This window comes from Pristiophorus japonicus, chromosome 5, assembly GCF_044704955.1.
Source record: "Pristiophorus japonicus isolate sPriJap1 chromosome 5, sPriJap1.hap1, whole genome shotgun sequence".
Taxonomy (NCBI): domain Eukaryota; kingdom Metazoa; phylum Chordata; class Chondrichthyes; family Pristiophoridae; genus Pristiophorus; species Pristiophorus japonicus.
In genome coordinates, this window is record NC_091981.1 from 187,968,058 (window position 1) to 187,985,370 (window position 17,313).

Below are 17,313 nucleotides of genomic sequence, written 5' to 3' on the forward strand. Positions count from 1 at the left end.
CCTTAATACAAAGACTGAATGTAGTTTTTTTTAAAAGAGCATTCTCTTTCCTACTCTTTTAGTGTTTAGCCTAGATGAAATATCACTGGCTAACAAAGTTTAGTCAGCCAATCTGTTGCACAGCTGATTGTGTGTGTGTGATCTTCAACTCAACCGTCTGTAGTAATTATCTGATGTGTGTTGTACTGCTTTCATAATCGAGTGAATGTACAGATTGTATAATTTTCCTATTGATTGCTCAATTATTATCTCTATCAAGTAATTGCATTGACTGTAAGTGGTGATCTGAAGAACCTGTGTGCAGTATATTTACTTTTTGTTTCAGGGTGACTGGTATCACACAGTCTGTAGTTTCATCATTCAACAACTCCTGAGCACAGACTGTAGTGATGGCTTATTTTCCAGAAGACTCTGTTTTGTTGCAGCTCTATATAATTTGAAACAATTACAAATGCTATTGTAATTTGCTTTTGTTGAGCTTGACCACTGATGTAATTTCTGTATTGATATTTCCATGAAGCAGTTCTCTGTGTAATCCTCCTCCTAAACTCCTCTGCCTCGCCACCTCTTTCTTTAAAAACTGCCTCAAAACTCATCTCTTCGAGCAAGCTGTTGCCACAGACCCTAATTTTTTCTTTTCTGGCTTAGCCTCCATTTCCCATGTGCCTCGCTGTGTGTAGATCTTTCAGACCTTTTTTACATTTCAAGACATTGTTTGTTGTGTGACTTAGTTTGTTGTGTGACCTCAAGCTTGGGATTAAAAACACCAGCGAGGAAAACAAATCTCTGTGAAAGCTTCTAAAATAGCTGTTGGAACAGTGACCAATTTATTTCTGGTTGGTTGACGAGACATTTATGAATCAAAGAACGCTGATCCAAACTCCAAAGGAGAGAAGAAAGTAATGGAACAATGCTATATGATGTTGCAGTCAAAATTTAGATTATACCAGGTTGTTTCAGTTTTACTTGTTCATGTGACCGCTATAACATTGGCACATTTAAACTCTGCGACTCTGCAGTGTAACATGTTCCTTTCAGTCTTCACTAAAATACCGTCCTACTGCTCAACCAGTGCTTTTAAAAAAAAACATTTGATCATTTGTGGAAACTGTCTATTCCTTGTATCACCTGAGGTGCAGCATTCCTTTCTGGTGTCCTGTGTGGTCTAGCATTGCTGTGGGCACTGCTGATGAGTGACAGTCTAGGGGTGTTCCATTTATTTGCTCTGCAATCTTTTTGAAACAAAACATGTACTTTTTTTTTTAAGTACAATGACCAAATTTTGGAACAAACCAAATGTCTTCTTTACTTAGCTGTTCAGAGATTGCACATTAGAACGGGCTTCTGCTGAAGTTGCTGTCTTTTTTGAAAAAGAAAACTTATTTATAAGCTTTCAAAAAGGGACAGGCTTTTTGGGCATAATGATTCATTCTTGTTTACCCAAAAATTCTTGTGTACATGAATAGAAAATGTAACAATACACAAATATATTTAACTATACAGATTATGCATTTATCTTCGATTTAGTATCAATGGCAAACAAATTATACATTCCACCCATTGCGCAATATTCACTGGAATCTGATCATGTGTCGGAAAACTCATTCACAGTACTTCAAAGAATATATGATACCTGCACAAATACTTGTTCTACGACCCCATGCAATCAGTGCTTTGGATATAACAAATAACAGTAGAAATCAAAGATAACTGCTTACTGTACAGTTGTACAACAGCACATCGAAATGGTATCATAGAAACATAGCAAATAGGAGCAGTAGTAGGCCATTCGGCCATTCGAGTCTGCACTGCCATTCAACATGATCATGGCTGATCCTCTATCTCAACACCATATTCCCACTTTTTCCCCATACCCCTTGATGCCTTTTGTTTCTAGAAATCTATCTATCTCCCTCTTAAATATATTCAGTGACTTGGCCTCCACAGCCTTCTGTGGTAGAGAATTCCACAGGTTCACCAACCTCATGGGTTATGGTGTTCTAATGTATGATTCACTCCTGTTGATACTACACCACAAATGATTCATGTTGGCCCTTTTATACCCAGTTACACCTCTCTTTAAGGAGATGGTTTTTTGTATTGCTATTCTAGTTGCAGCATAACTGCAGCCACTACAATGCTTCCTTTAAAAAAAAACTTTCATTATGTCCGTAGTCTCCAGTGTTGTCACACAATTTTGTAATATCATGTAAACTTTTTTCATTTTGTTCTTGAACCTTTTCTTCGAATTCTAAAGCTGCTGGCTCTTGAGAACAGGCGTAGACCATTCAGCCCCTCAAGCCTGTTGTGCCATTTTATTGGATCAACTTTGATCAACACTTTGACTTCGATCACCTGCTTTTTCTTTCCCGCACCCTTGATAACCGTATCTTATCAAAAATCAATCAATCTCAGTCTTAAATACCAATTAATCCATCATCCACAGGCTTTTTGGGAGCAGGAGTTCTTGATTTCCACTACGTTTGTGTGAAAAATGTTTCCTGATTGCACCCCTAACTGACCTAATTCTTCTTCTGGATTTCCCCAGCAGAGGAATGAGTTTCTCAGTATCTGCCCAATCAAAGCCCTTTATCATTTTAAACACTCTATTAGATCAGTCCTCAACCTTCTAAACTCAAGGGAATACAAGCCAAAGTTATACAACATACCCTCCATAATTTAACACACAAGCATTGATATTTTCCTGGTGAATCTGCATTGGCCAATATATCTTTCCTGAGGAGCAGTGCCCCAAACTAACACAATACTCAAGATGGGATCTGACCAAGGCTCTATACAACTGAAGCATCACTTCCTCATGTTCCTATCCCAACCCCTTTTAAGTTGAAGACCAATAATCCGTTCACTTTTTGATTGCCTTTTGCACCTTTGCACGACCTTTTAATGATTTGTGTACATGGACACCTAAATCCATTTGCTTCTCCACAGCTCCTCATCTTCCACCATTACGAACATTTTCTGATTTATCTTTTGAGTTCCAAAGTGGATGACCTCACAATTCCCAACTTTGAAATCCATCTGCCATAGTTTTGTCCACTCACTTAATCTGTCCAAGTATCTTTGTAACTTATACAAAAGCAAAATACTGCGGATGCTGGAATCTGAAATAAAAACACAAAATGCTGGAAATCCCAGCAGGTCAGGCAGCATCTGTGGAGAGGAAGCAGAGTTAATGTTTCGGGTCGATGACCCTTCGTTGGAACTGGAGAGTGTTCAGAAAGAACAGATTCTTAACAAGCACTGAAAGGGGGAGGGGAAGAAAGATCAAAAGGGAAGGTCTGTGATAGGGTGGAAGACAGGAGAGATTAGAGAGACAAAAGGGATGATGGCCCAAATTCAAATGGTAATGCCAAGAGTTAGAAAAACATTAGTTGAGATAGGGTGTGAATGGTAGGATTATGACCAACTGCCATTCGAGACCAGGAGAAAAAAAGAAAGAAACTGGCTCTTTATGGGCAGGGGCCGGGAGGGGGTGGGGGTGGGGGTGGGGGCGGGGGGGCGAGAGCGCTTTGAAATTGTTGAACTTGATGTTGAGTCCAGAAGGCTGTAAAATGCCTAAACAAAAGATGAGCTACTGTCCCTCAAGCTTGCATTGAGCTTCGTTGGAACAGTGTAGGAGGTCGAGGATGGAGGGGTCAGAGTGGGAGTGGAGTGGAGAATTAAAGTGACAGGCGACCGGATGCTCAGGGACACACTTGCGGACTGAACGGGTGAGCTCCGCAAAGCAGTCATCCAATCTATGCTTGGTCTCCCCAATGTGGAGGGGACCACATTGTGAGCAGCGAATACAGTATACTAAATAGAAAGAAGTACAAGTAAATCGCTGTTTCATCTGGAAGGAGTATTTGGGGTCCTGGATAGTGGGAAAGGCAGGAGGTAAAAGGGCAGGTGTTGCATCTCAAAGGGGAGGGGGTGCTGGAGGTGACTGCGGAATGGACCGGGGTTTCGCGGAGGGAGTGGTCCCTTCGGAATGCTGAGAGGGGAGGGGAAGATGTGATTGATGGTGGGATCATGCTGGAGGTGGCGGAAATGGCGGAGGATGATCCGTTGAACATGGAGGCTGGTGGGGTGAAAGGTGAGAACAAGGGGAACTTTGTCATGGTTCTGAGAGGGATGGGAAGGGGTGAGAGCAGAAGTGCGGGAAATAGAACAGACACGATCGAGGGCCATGTTAACCACGGCGGAGGGGAATCCTCTTTTGAGGAAAAAGGAAGACATGCCAGAGGCACTAGTGTGAAAGATGGCGTTGTCAGAGCAGATGCAACGGAGATGGAGAAACTAGGAGAATGGAATGGAGTCCTTACAGGATGCGGGATGGGAGGAAGTGTAGTCCAGGTAGCTGTGGGAGTCAGTCGGCCTATAGTGGATACTGGTTGAAAGCCTATCCCCAGAGATGGAGACGGAGAAGTTGAGGAAGGGAAGGGAAGAGTCGGAGATGGACCATGTGAAGGTGAGGGAAGGGTGGAAATTGGACGCAAAATGAATGAAATTTTCAAGTTCAAGGCAAGAGCAGGAAACGGCACCGATAGTCATCAATATAACGGAAAAACAGGTGAGGGAAGGGACCCGAGTAGGACTGGAACAAAGAATGTTTCACATATCCCACAAAAAGACAGGCATAGCTAGGACCCATGTGTGTTCCCATAGCAACATCTTTTAATTTGGAGGAAGTGAGTGAAGTTATTCAATGTGAGAACAAGTGCAGTCAGGCTTCCATCTACGCAACTTATTGTGCTTTCTAACTTCATATTATCTGCATACTTGGATATACAACACTCTGTTTCTTTATCCAAGTCATAAATATATATGATAACCTGAGGTCCCAGTACAGATCCCCGAGGAACTCCACTTGTCACCTCCAATCACAGAACATCCCTTTATTCCTACTCCCTGTCTCTTGACTCCCAACCAATTACCAACCATGTCACAAGGTTACCTCCAGTTCTGTGCTCTTTCATTTTTGATGATCTCTGGTGTGGAATCTTATCAAATGCCTTCTGAAAATATATCAGGTTAGGATATGGGTGTCCGTTATTCTCTGAAACCATGTATATCTGTAGAAAATGTATATCTGTAGAAAATGAAAGTCAGCAGGCAATTTAACCACGGGACACCACAGTCAACCCTAATCATGCAGTCGTCACCTGATGTCCCCATGTGCACTTTCTAACCTGGGTCAGAAGAGAGTAATCAGGAGTGGGAATCCTCACTGATTTTTTTCCCCTTTCTATTTTATAGATGTTGAGATCCAATGTAGGGTTTGGGTTCATTGGGTTTGTATTTCAGAATATGGTTTCTTTGGGGTTATTGATTGTGTGTTCTAGTCTTCCCATGTCAAGTTGTGAAATTGAATTCAATAATTAGGTCATTGTTGCCATGAAAGCAAAGCTGCTAGTTTGTTGCAAATAAGAACATCCAATTGGTTCACTAATCTCTTTTAGGGAAGGGAATTTGTCACCTCCTACCAGGTCTAGCCTGCATTTGATTCCAGCCCACACTATGTGGTTGACTCTGAATGTCTTCTGAAGTGATCGAGCAAGCTGTTTTATTTCAGTTGGGACATAATTGATTGTCGAAAATCCCTTCAAAACTCAGCCAGGCTTCCTGCCTCTGATCATTACTCAGTGTCTATTGGGAGACACCCGTGTGTACATGTCAGTCAAGGACCAGACCATTGTTGACTAAGTGTTCCATTTAGTTGAATAACCTGCTGACACTGCCTAAGATCACACTGAAAATGGCATTTTAGAGAGCTGCCACTAACAATAAGTCATATCCTAACATGAGTCAGCACTCTTTTTAGGAACAGGGAGGAGAGAAGAAAAACCTTGTGATAGTGAGAGCAACCCACTGTAATGGCAGAAGACTTGTGATACAAACTAAGGATTTTATTTGTAAATTTAAGTTGCATGGTTATACACTTGATGGCGAGTATATCATCCTATGTAAGTAAAGATCTTGATAAATGCAAGTTACTTGCTTTTACCTTTTTTTAAACACAACAATTATGGGAGCAGAACAAAATGTATCTGAGACCTTAACAACTTATCTATAAAGAACAAACACGGGAATCCAGAACCAGGAGTCACAATCTCAGAATAAGGGGCTGGCTATTTAGGACTGAGATGAGGAGAAATTTCTTCACTGAGGGTGACGAATCTTTGGAATTCTCTACCCCAGACGGCTGGAGGCTCAATCATTGAGTATATTCAAGACAGCGATTGATAGATTTTTGAATATTAAGAGATATGGGGATTGTGCAGGAAAGTGGAGTTGAGGTTGAAGACCTTCCTGAATTTTGCTCGAGGGGCCAAAAGGCCTTCTCCTGCTTCGACATCTTATGTTCTTAAATATTCAGCCCAAAGCACCATTATTAGTGGTTTGTGCAATATTGAGATTATTGGTGCAATAGTTTTTCAATTTATTTACTGTAACATGGAAAAGTAGAATCTTGATATTTCTGTTGCTATCTTTAAATTTTCTCTCTGGAATTTTTCACCCTTTTTTTCCTTCACTTTTTGTCAGCCAAGGGGGCTAGTGATATTTTGTGATTGCTTAGAGAAGAGGCAGGTTTCTACAGGACTCAATCAACCACTTCTTCCTACCTTTCACTCCCCTACCTCCCCTTCCAAGATTGAGTGCTCCAGCGTTGCATGGAGCTCCATCCAAAGGCCCAGCGCACAATGAGGGAACTGTTCGCAGTGTGGATAGGCAGAATTTGTACTTTTGACTTGTCCATATGCTTCACTTGTTTTTCATGTATTTCCTGAATTACTGCCACATAGTAATTAGTTAAATGCCACACCACTCTGGATACTTGGTGATAGACCATTGTTTTGAATCTTCGTTGAAGTCCAGTCAGTTGATGAACTTTCCCTATGGAACATAGAATTCTTTACCACAAATGGCTATTGTGTCAAAGACTACATTATTTAAGAAGGCGTTGGATATATTTAATGAAAAATATAAAAGGATATTGGGAAGGGATAAGGAAATGGGTTTGAGTAGATGGCCCAGTTGAAGAGCTAGCACCCAAGCAGTGTGATGTGCTGAATGATCTCCTTTTCCCCCAATAAAGGGTTTTACACTCAGTTTTCTATTTGATCTTTGTATTATACAAGTACAGTGTTCAAATTCCCTATGTCTCAAAGAATGCAATACAGTAAATGTCTTACCATACCTAGAACAGCTTTCGAGACCCCTGAAACAATCAAATAGTTTCTTGTTTTTGGTGCAGTTCATGTCAGCGTAAAGTGTATCAGTTATAGGCCCCTCAATTATGGCAAGTAGCATATTTGTGGAGACATATAGGAGCCGCATAATAGTATCCCTTTGTTTTAATAGTTTAAACTTGAAAGGCATGGTTACCTGCTAAAGAAAACTAGGTGCAGAAAATATTTGAACAAGATTAAACATCACTTCACCTTTGGCATTTTTAAGGCTCTGTTATCCTTGGGAGACCAGTCAGACTAATTGTCCAAATTGAGAACAGTAAATGTTCAAGAAATACACTGGAAAGAAACCCACGAACATATGACTTTGATGATCAACCTACATTAATTGCTGTTGCGTTTGCAGAGGACTGAGCAAAAGGTTTTGCCATGTATAGTAAAGCTGCTTGAAATTGCTTTGGCTGTAATCAGATTTAATCTTGTGATTCTCTTTTAACGGAGAGGTGATCTTTACATTCAAACAGCTTGCAGGTTCCAAATGAGGAAAAAATGGAACAGTTTCTGCATTACTAGAAAAGGTCAACTCCACCTCAGTAGAGTTTTTGCTAGCTACTTCATTATTCATAGCCTCAAACCCTTAAAGTTTATCCAAGTTAAAATATTTTCAGTACTTTGTCTCTGAAAAATATATTGGCCTGTAATTTGCGGTCAGCAGCGAAGCAAAGGCGTTTGCAGCTGGCCCTGAAGTAAGCTTCCCACAAAGATCTTTTTTGTGGCGAGAAGTTCGGCTTTTCCGATGGGCAGCTGAAATCAGTGTCGTTTAGTGGGAATCCCATAGTGCGAGCTGTTGTAATGTCCACAGGCTGTCTAAGCAGCCAATCGGAATGCAGAATTCTTATAGACCGAGAACCAGGAAATGGAAAGCACTAATAATCACTTTAAAAAAAAAAAAAATTGCACAGCAAAATAGATTTTTTTTTTACATACATTGGGTTATGGTGGCAGTTGAAATACGAACAAATTTCTGAAACAATTTTTTATTCATTTTAAAATCTAATTATTTTGAACTTAATGAAATTTGACATTCTACCAATATAAAATTAGTTCTTCAGTGTCAGACCAGTTATTTATCAGTAGTTATTACTCAGATCACTGTTAAAAACCTAGTTACACCTCATTTGAAGGGTCTAGCTTTTTATGGGGTTTCCAACAGTGATATTTTTTCAGAAAAGGAAAAGTTTTCACCAGATCAGTATTGCTGGCTCTGGCCAGGGTATGGGGTTGGGCACAGTGCAGCCTGTGTTGGGCGGTGAATGACAGACTGCAACCAGGATTTCCACGTTGGGTTGCTCCTGAAGTTGTGGTTAGTTTCAGAGGCAAAGTGATTGCGAACGCTGCCAGTTTGCCACAAATTCCGGGTCATAGTATCATACTTTAGTGCACACATTAAAGAAATTTGCTCCATCTGCTCCTCCAGCATTTTTTGATGCTTTCATTGAATCTTCCTCTGCTTCAAATATATATTTTTTTACTTATCTGAAAATTTTCCTCAAAGCTCTTTTCATTAGTGGTATTCAAGAGTTGGAGGTGAAACCTATGGCCTAGCGCATTGCAGCTTCTGTGCACTGTAATGGGACATGGATTGGTTGTCACATTTCCACAAATTGTAACTGATCTCAGCCATGCGGTCATGGTTGTTTTGGGTGTTTGGGGACAGATAGAAACCAGCTGTCTTTCCACAGAGAAAAGGGAACGCCTCTTGGCTATTGTGTGTCTGCTGGTGACCAGTTACATGGTAACATAAATAGAGAGCAGGTTGCCTGTCTGTCCTTTTACTCATACTTTGTGGGAACAAGGCGATTGTAATGGTGCGGAAATATTTTTTTAAATGTTCCCAGATTTCATTTAGCCTTGTTGATTAAGTAATTTATCATGTGTGGTGGAGAGTGCTATTCCCCAGTGAGGTATATGCAGAGTAATATTCTTGCTTGCATTTTTGTTTTTTGAAATAGTGGTTAGAAAACCGGATTGGAACTCATAGCTGAATTACTTGGCCGCGGCAGCAGATTGTGTTCTTGGGATTTGGTGACATTGTAATTTCATGACAATTGCATTTTTGTGTCCCTCCTTTAGTTTCCCCCATTTTCTTGGTTTCCATTACTGAGAACTTCGTTTATGTAGGATCATTGTAGCCAGCATATGTTTTTATCACAAGCAAAAGCAGAAACTGCTGCAAGTGCATAGCAAATCCATCAGTATCTGTGAAGAGAACAAACAGGTTAAAGTTTCATCCCATTGATCAGAACCAGGTTTGACCTTGGGTTACACAAGTGATGAATGCGTGCTCAACCAATTCCTCCAGCTGTGCTGATGATGAGGTAGAGTTAATTGGGTACCCCTCTAGAACCACTTGGAGCAGTCCAACAAACTGAATATTGTGTTTGCATCACTGCATTGTTCATCAGGTTATCTTTGTGGAAGCAAGAACGGGTTCCTTTCGCAAAGTGTATTGTTTAAAGTTGCTTGAGTTTGGCTGGGACTTAAATGACCGCTGAGTGAACATTTTGCTTACTAACAGGTCGTTAGTGGTACAACAGTCAATTTCTCATTTAATTTTGTTCCTGGGTATGTGGTGAGGACTGGGACTATTTATTACCTGCCCTGCAGACTATTTGACTTTGCAGTCAACTTGTGGAGGAAATCCCTACTTCCTATCTTGGAATAATGGGGAAATTGCCAAATAATTTAAACATTATAAGGAAATCTAATGATGTTTAGAGTGCTCTTGGTTTGGAATTTTGAGTAAAACTATGTTGAGAGAAGTCACGTTTATATTTAAACCACTTGAGACCAAGTTTCATAGCATTAATGATTAGGACACCAAGGCTGAGCAGAATGATTTGAGGGATTCAGCCTGGTAATGCCATCATTCAGTGAATCATCCTATTCTCAACTTCCCAAGAGAATATTTTTGTTTAAATACTTTTAAGGAGAGTCTATCTTTCTTAAATATGTTGTTTGAAGATACTCTATTGCATCTCCTAAATCCTAAATGTCTGTGTATAATAAGCATTGGTTACCACTTGCATTTCAGTAAAACGTAATATGAACTGTAATATCCAGCCACCAGTAAAGTTACATATTTTGTGCTTTCAAACTTGTATTGTATATAGAGAGCAGTACAGCGATAGTGCACTCTGATGAAGTGCTGATGGTGGTAAAGTGGAAGTGACTTAGTTATGAGTTAGAATATTTTGGAAGAAGTATATCGTACATCAAAAACATATTGATATATATATTTCCCCCCCCACCCACAAAGCATGTTGGTACCAGTATGCTAAATGAGACTTGTGACAATATTGTTGGTGTGGTAAACCTCCAGCCACTATGAAACTACTTGTCTACGATGTACAATACTTTATAGTGTTTCCAGATTCAGAAAGCAAAAGTGCGTGTGATTCATGTTCCAAAGCTTTGTGTTAAGGCGAGAGCTGAATGAAGTACTTAAACTGATAGAGTATTCCAGAAGCTCCCTGTTTGTCGTGAATTAGCATTGATGTTAAAACTTACAATTTTTGTAATTTGAACCTGTAAAGCTGAATGTTCTTTGTCAAAACACCATTGTAACAAAATATTTAGTACCACTGGAGAAAGTGTGCAAGATAATAACTAGGAAATAAAGGAAGATCTAAATCATTGATGGTGTGGTGCCTTCTGGGCATGTTTTTAAATAATCAGGTTTGATGGTTGCCTCTGTTTAGCTTCAATGTGCTGTAAGAACTGAAGTATTACTGGAGGGAGAACAGTTTTATCCTAAGTAGGTTGTTGTCTGATTCTTTCACCTCTGTAGGTCTGCCTGTTGCAGCTTGTAACTTGGCTCATTGTTCCTCCCATCCATAAGAAAACTCAAAGCCTACATTGAGATCAGTAATTGCATGAAATGTTCCTTCATGCCTACTGGAAACAATTACTATTAGCTTGAGCATACGTGTCATCCCTTGAGAAGACATTCTATGAAGTAATTGGTAAAAATACCATTCATAAAGGCTTGGATTTGATCCTTGTTTCCCTGATCTTAAGGTACACTGTGTCCGAAAGACCATACACATCATTAGAAGATTGGCGTTAATGCTTTAAGATTCACTGCCCATCCCAGTCAGATGTACTTTGGATGCGGGCTGTGCAATCAGGCGATCCAAATCGAAAGGGTACAGATTTGTTGCTATGGGCCCAAATTTGGTCCACCCATTTTTTCGGCGCATTCACATGAGATGCGCCAACTTCCTACGATCCAAACGCCGCCAAAAAGATGTCCCCGGATTCTGCCCCCTCTACCGACTCTCCCGGGGCTTTGCGCGGCGGAACGAGCCCATTGGGGGGGCGGAGCTAGGGCCCTGCGCCGAAAAGAGTGTCGGCAGCTGTCCGCATGCGCAGTGGAGCATTCGCGCATGCACAGTAGCTCCTCCCATGATTGTGATGCGTGCCTGTAGCATGGGACCCAACGTGTCATAAGAATTAGGAACAGGAGTAGGCCATCTAGCCCCTCGAGCCTGCTCCGCCATTCAACAAGATCATGGCTGATCTGGCCGTGGACTCAGCTCCACTTACCCGCCCGCTCCCCATAACCCTTAATTCCCTTATTGGTTAAAAATCTATCTATCTGTGATTTTGAATACATTCAATGAGCTAGCCTCAACTGCTTCCTTGGGCAGAGAATTCCACAGATTCACAACCCTCAGAGAAGAAATTCCTTCTCAACTCGGTTTTAAATTGGCTCCCCCATATTTTGAGACCAGTGGAAACATCCTCTCTGCCTCTATCTTGTCTATCCCTTTCATTATTTTAAATGTTTCTATAAGATCACCCCTCATCCTTCTGAACTCCAACGAGTAAAGACCCAATCTACTCAATCTATCATCATAAGGTAACCTCTTCATCTCCGGAATCAGCCTAGTGAATCGTCTCTGTATCCCCTCCAAAGCTAGTACATCCTTCCTTAAGTAAGGTGACCAAAACTGCACGCAGTACTCCAGGTGCGGCCTCACCAATACCCTGTACAGTTGCAGCAGGACCTCCCTGCTTTTGTACTCCATCCCTCTCGCAATGAAGGCCAACATTCCATTCACCTTCCTGATTACCTGCTGCACCTGCAAACTAACTTTTTGGGATTCATGCACAAGGACCCCCAGGTCCCTCTGCACCGCAGCATGTTGTAATTTCTCCCCATTCAAATAATATTCCCTTTTACTGTTTTTTTTCCCAAGGTGGATGACCTCACATTTTACGACATTGTATTCCCACTGCCAAACCTCAGCCCATTCGCTTAACCTATCTAAATCTCTTTGCAGCCTCTCTCTGTCCTCTACACAACCCACTTTCCCACTACTCTTTGTGTCATCTGCAAATTTTGTTACACTACACTCTGTCCCCTCTTCCAGGTCATCTATGTATATTGTAAACAGTTGTGGTCCCAGCACCGCTCCCTGTGGCACACCACTAATCACTGATTTCCAACCCGAAAAGGACCCATTGATCCCGACTCTCTGCTTTCTGTTAGCCAGCCAATTCTCGATCCATGCTAATACATTTCCTCTGACTCCGCGTACCTTTATCTTCTGCAGTAACTTTTTGTGTGGCACCTTATCGAATGCCTTTTGGAAATCTAAATACACCACATCCATTGGTACACCTCTATCCACCATGCTCGTTATATCCTCAAAGAATTCCAGTAAATTAGTTAAACATGATTTCCCCTTCATGAATCCATGTTGCGTCTGCTTGATTACACTATTCCTATCTAGATGTCCCGCTATTTTTTCCTTAATGATAGCTTCAAGCATTTTTCCCACTACAGATGTTAAACTAACCGGCCCCTATCCCGGGCCAAGTGGCCTGCCGTATAGGCCGGCCATTGACATGCCGTGCTGAGGGTTACAAAAAACAGGTTGGTGCGGGGAGACTTTTGATCCTGGCGGGGGTGGGGGTGGTGAAGGAGGAGAGTTTTGATCCGGGGAGGGGGGGGTGGTGGGGGGGGAAGGAGGAGGAGAGTTTTGATTGGGGTGGGGGGGGTGGTGATAACTGTGTAGCCAGTAATTTTAATGAGCTTACTCTGTTGATGAAAATACTCTCCTACGAGTAGGAGGTATTTCTATTTTTATTTGGATATTTTGAAAAAATTATGTAAATATGTTTTGTCTCGTTACTCTTATTTTTGTAGTTTAAGCTTCCATGAATGCTTCTGTTGTATAGTAAATTAACTTTGCGAAGTTTGTTAGTCTTGTGTAGCTGTTTGATTCTATTCACATTCTTTAGTCAAGTCATTAAGTACCAACCTGTGCTGATTTCTTAACTCTCCGCATGGGTTTTCTGTGCGGCCACAAGTGGCCACATACGCTGGCCGAAGTTAGTTTCGAGTAACTATTAGCTGTCCAAACTGGCTTAAATGGCCAAATGAGACTGTGGAGGGACGTGATCGGGGCCTGGGAGAGGTGTGAGTTTGGGGCCAGGGGCCCAGGGACAGCACGGGTTAGCCCACACTGCGATATGTGTGCGCACTAGGTCTGTGCAGCAGAGCAGGTCCTAGTCGTCTTGGGTAATCCTTGCCACTGGACCAAGACCTAGCTCTGTCAAGCCCGTGTGGTGGCTGGTGTGCAACGGTCACCACACGTTAAAACAATCCAAGCACAGGCATCTTCCACCCTTCAGGATGTAGTTCAGGACCTGGAATTTTAGGTCCTTCATTGAAACAGCTGTGAACTTATCCTTTTTTTGGCGTGGAAGCAAGTCATTCTCGTTTCGAGGGACTGCTTCTGATGATGAAATGGCAAAAACGGGCGAAGGTGGCTGGTAATGCCCCCTTTTGAACAAAGCGAAATGAAACTAAAAAAAATCCTAACGAACTCACTTACACTGGCGCAAATTGAATGTGCAAAATGGGGATTTTTAAGATACTCCAGAAAAATCAAGTTGCTCCAAAAAAATCTGAGCAACTTCTGGGCAATTTTGGGCCCTATATGTGGGACAGAAAATTATGCAGTCAAGCCTGAATGGATGTAATCTCATTATGTGCCATGTCAGTGCACAGAAATAAAATGCAGTCTGGGTTTGTCTTTAAACTGCTTCGCAGGCTACTCTGCACAAGAGGGGAGGAAAACAAAACGATTTCGTTCTCATGCCAAGATTTTGATACCTGCTAAGTCAGGTTCAATAATAGCACAAGTACTTCAGAAAGTAATTGAAATTGGTTAGTCACAGTGCAAGACCACAGGACTCAATCCGACAACTAGCAAATTCCAGCCGAGCAGAGTGCGCTATCAGTCAAAAACAAATTGAATGGCTCAGTGTGTCAAGTCGAAGCTAATTGATAATACCAGTAGCAAAACAAATAGCAGTACTGTCGGTTTTCGCTCTGGATTTGAGCGCTGCTATTTAATGCATGGAGTGGAATAGAATGTTCCTGTCCAAGGCAAGGAATGGAATTCTTATCGAGGAGCAATTTCAGGTGTGTGAGAGACTGAAGGCATGTTCAAGATGCTCTTGAAGGCATGGAGGGACACAGGGAAAAGTGGTTTGGAAGAGAATTCCAAAGGGCAGGGCTGTCGTGAATGGCTGACCAGTTTTCAATGGTGCAGCAAAGGGAGGAGGGATAAAGCACTAATCTGGAATTGGAGGAGCAGAGGTTTTGGACGGAGGTTTCTGGCTGGGAAGATTGCACAGATATGATATTCTTGCAACATATCGTGCCTTTAATGTAGAAAAATGTCCCAAGATGTTTCAGAGGCATAACCCAATAAATGAACACTGAGCCAAAGAAGGAAATATTAGAACAGGTGACAAAATGCTACTTGGAAAACGTGGGTTTTAAGATGGCCTTAAAGTAGAAAAGGGAGATGGAGGTGCAGAGGGATTTAGGGAGGGAAATCCGGAGCATGGGGCCCAAAATGCACAATCGCTGATGGTGGGACAAAGGGAGGGGTGATGCACAAGAGGAAGAGGCCAGAGTCAGACAGATGGAGGGTTTAGTGGGGCGGGTTGTTTGTCTGAGGGAGGTTACAGAGACAGCGATGGATGAAGCCATGAAGGGGTCTAAACTCCACGATGTAAACATCAAATTTGACGCAATAGAGCACTGGGCGCCAATGTAGATCAGTGCGCACAGGCAGTAGGTGAGCTGGACTTGGTGTCGGATTGGATATGGGCAGCAGAGCTTTGGATGAGCTGAAGTTTGCAGAGGGTGGAGGACGGGAGGCCAACCAGGAGATTATTTGGATAGTCGAGTCTTGAGGTGACAAATGCATAGATGAAGGTTTCAACATCAGATGGATTGAGAATAGGGCACAGGTGATGTTATGGAGGTGGAAATACGCGGTTCCAGTGATGGTGAGGATATTGGGTCAGGTGATTAGTTGCCGGTTGAACAGGACGCCCAGGTCACAGACAGACTTGTTCACTTTAGACGGTGGCCAGGGAGGGGAATGGAATAAACGTCAAGAATACAGAGATTGTGTCAGAGGCTAAAGACAATGCCTTTGATCTTCCCAATATCTACCTGGAAGAAATTGAGCAGCCTACTCAGTACTTCTCTGAATCTATCAAAACTCCTGAATTGGTTACTGCCACATGTGTGTGAAAGAGTGAGAGAAAGAAAGAGAAAGACAGACAAGATGCATGTTCAAAAACCAGTCAAAATGCCAAATTTAATGTCTGCCGTTTTCTCTTTTTAAAAAGTTCCAAATCTTGCTGCCAGACCTGCGATATTCTCCCCATTCCAGCTCATGCTCTCCCAAGGATGCCAAGGCTTGCAAGCCACCAGATTCAGCCTGCGACGTCAGCCAGGAACGTTGATAGAGTTGGCGTCAAAGGCACAAAGGTGTTTGCAGGTGCCATAAGAGATTATTTTGCTTTTGTCCGCATTCAGCCACAAAAAATGTTGACTCATCCAAGACTGCAGTCAAACAGACAGTCAGAAAATATAACCGTAGCTTTGGAATCGGTGGTAAATCGTGGAGCGATAGAATTGGGTATTGTCAGTGTACATGTGGAAGATGATGCTGTACTTCTGAGAAGATGTTGCAGAAAGTTGGCATGTAAATGATGAAAAGGAGGGGTCCAAGGATGGAATCCTGAGCATACCAGAGATGATCATGGGGGCCTGGGAGGTGCGGCAGAGGCAGACCAGAAAGAAAGGCCGGGAAGAGAGTTGAATGCTCAAACAAGTGTTATTGGCTTCAATGTGTATATTCTAAACTTGGCTTGCTGATGTGTATGGAAACCATTTCAAGACCCAGAACATTATATGCTGTAGCTATGGAATGATCCCTCCTAGGTTAATACTATGAACTATCTGCTCTTACTCACTTCATATTTGCTGCAAATTGAATATTGAATTGCGGTGATGGCTGAGGCCGTTGAAGTGAACTTGCCAGGACTTGCTTAAGGCATTGCTGATCTGGCACTGTTTCCAAATTAATAACACAATGTAAATGCTTCACAAATAAAGATGGTTTTGTTTTAAACAATGAAAAACACTTTGATGTATTCCATTACCTAGAATCATAGGCCTTGAATTCTTGCAGCAGTTGTTCCAATCTCCCACTTTGGTAGGTGGTCACTGGAGCCCCCGGATAAACCAATTAAAATTGGCTGAAAACGCTGTTTCTTCTGGAGTTTCGACAAAGTTATGGCGGAAGTTCAAGAGAACCCCTGCGGAAATTCAGCCCCAGGATGTTCTAAAACACGGCACCCTCATTTTTCCTGTAGTAGTTATTAAACGTTCCAGCCTCTGATAGTCTATTGGGCGGGCCACATCGTCCGCATGCCTGACACGAGACACTCAAAGTAAGCGTTCTACGCGGAGCTTCAGCATGGCAAGCGAGCCCCAGGTGGGCAGAGGAAACGCTTCAAGGACACCCTCAAAGCCTCCTTGATAAAGTGCAACATCCCCACCGACACCTGGGAATCCCTGGTCCACAACCGCCCAAAGTGGAGGAAGAGCATCCGGGAGGGGACTGAGCACCTCGAGTCCTATCTCTGAGAACAAGCAGAAACCAAACGTAGATAGCGGAAGGAGCGTGCAGCAACCCAGGCTCCTCACCCACCCTTTCCTTCAACCATTGTCTGC

The 17,313-nt window shown here is 42.3% G+C and overlaps 1 protein-coding gene across 7 annotated transcripts in view; it reads left to right on the forward strand.

Moving 5' to 3' along the window:
- The window catches only part of LOC139264547 (tensin-3-like), a 548,053-nt gene that overhangs the window by 150,537 nt on the left and 380,203 nt on the right, over positions 1-17,313 (forward strand). The window lies entirely within an intron of this gene.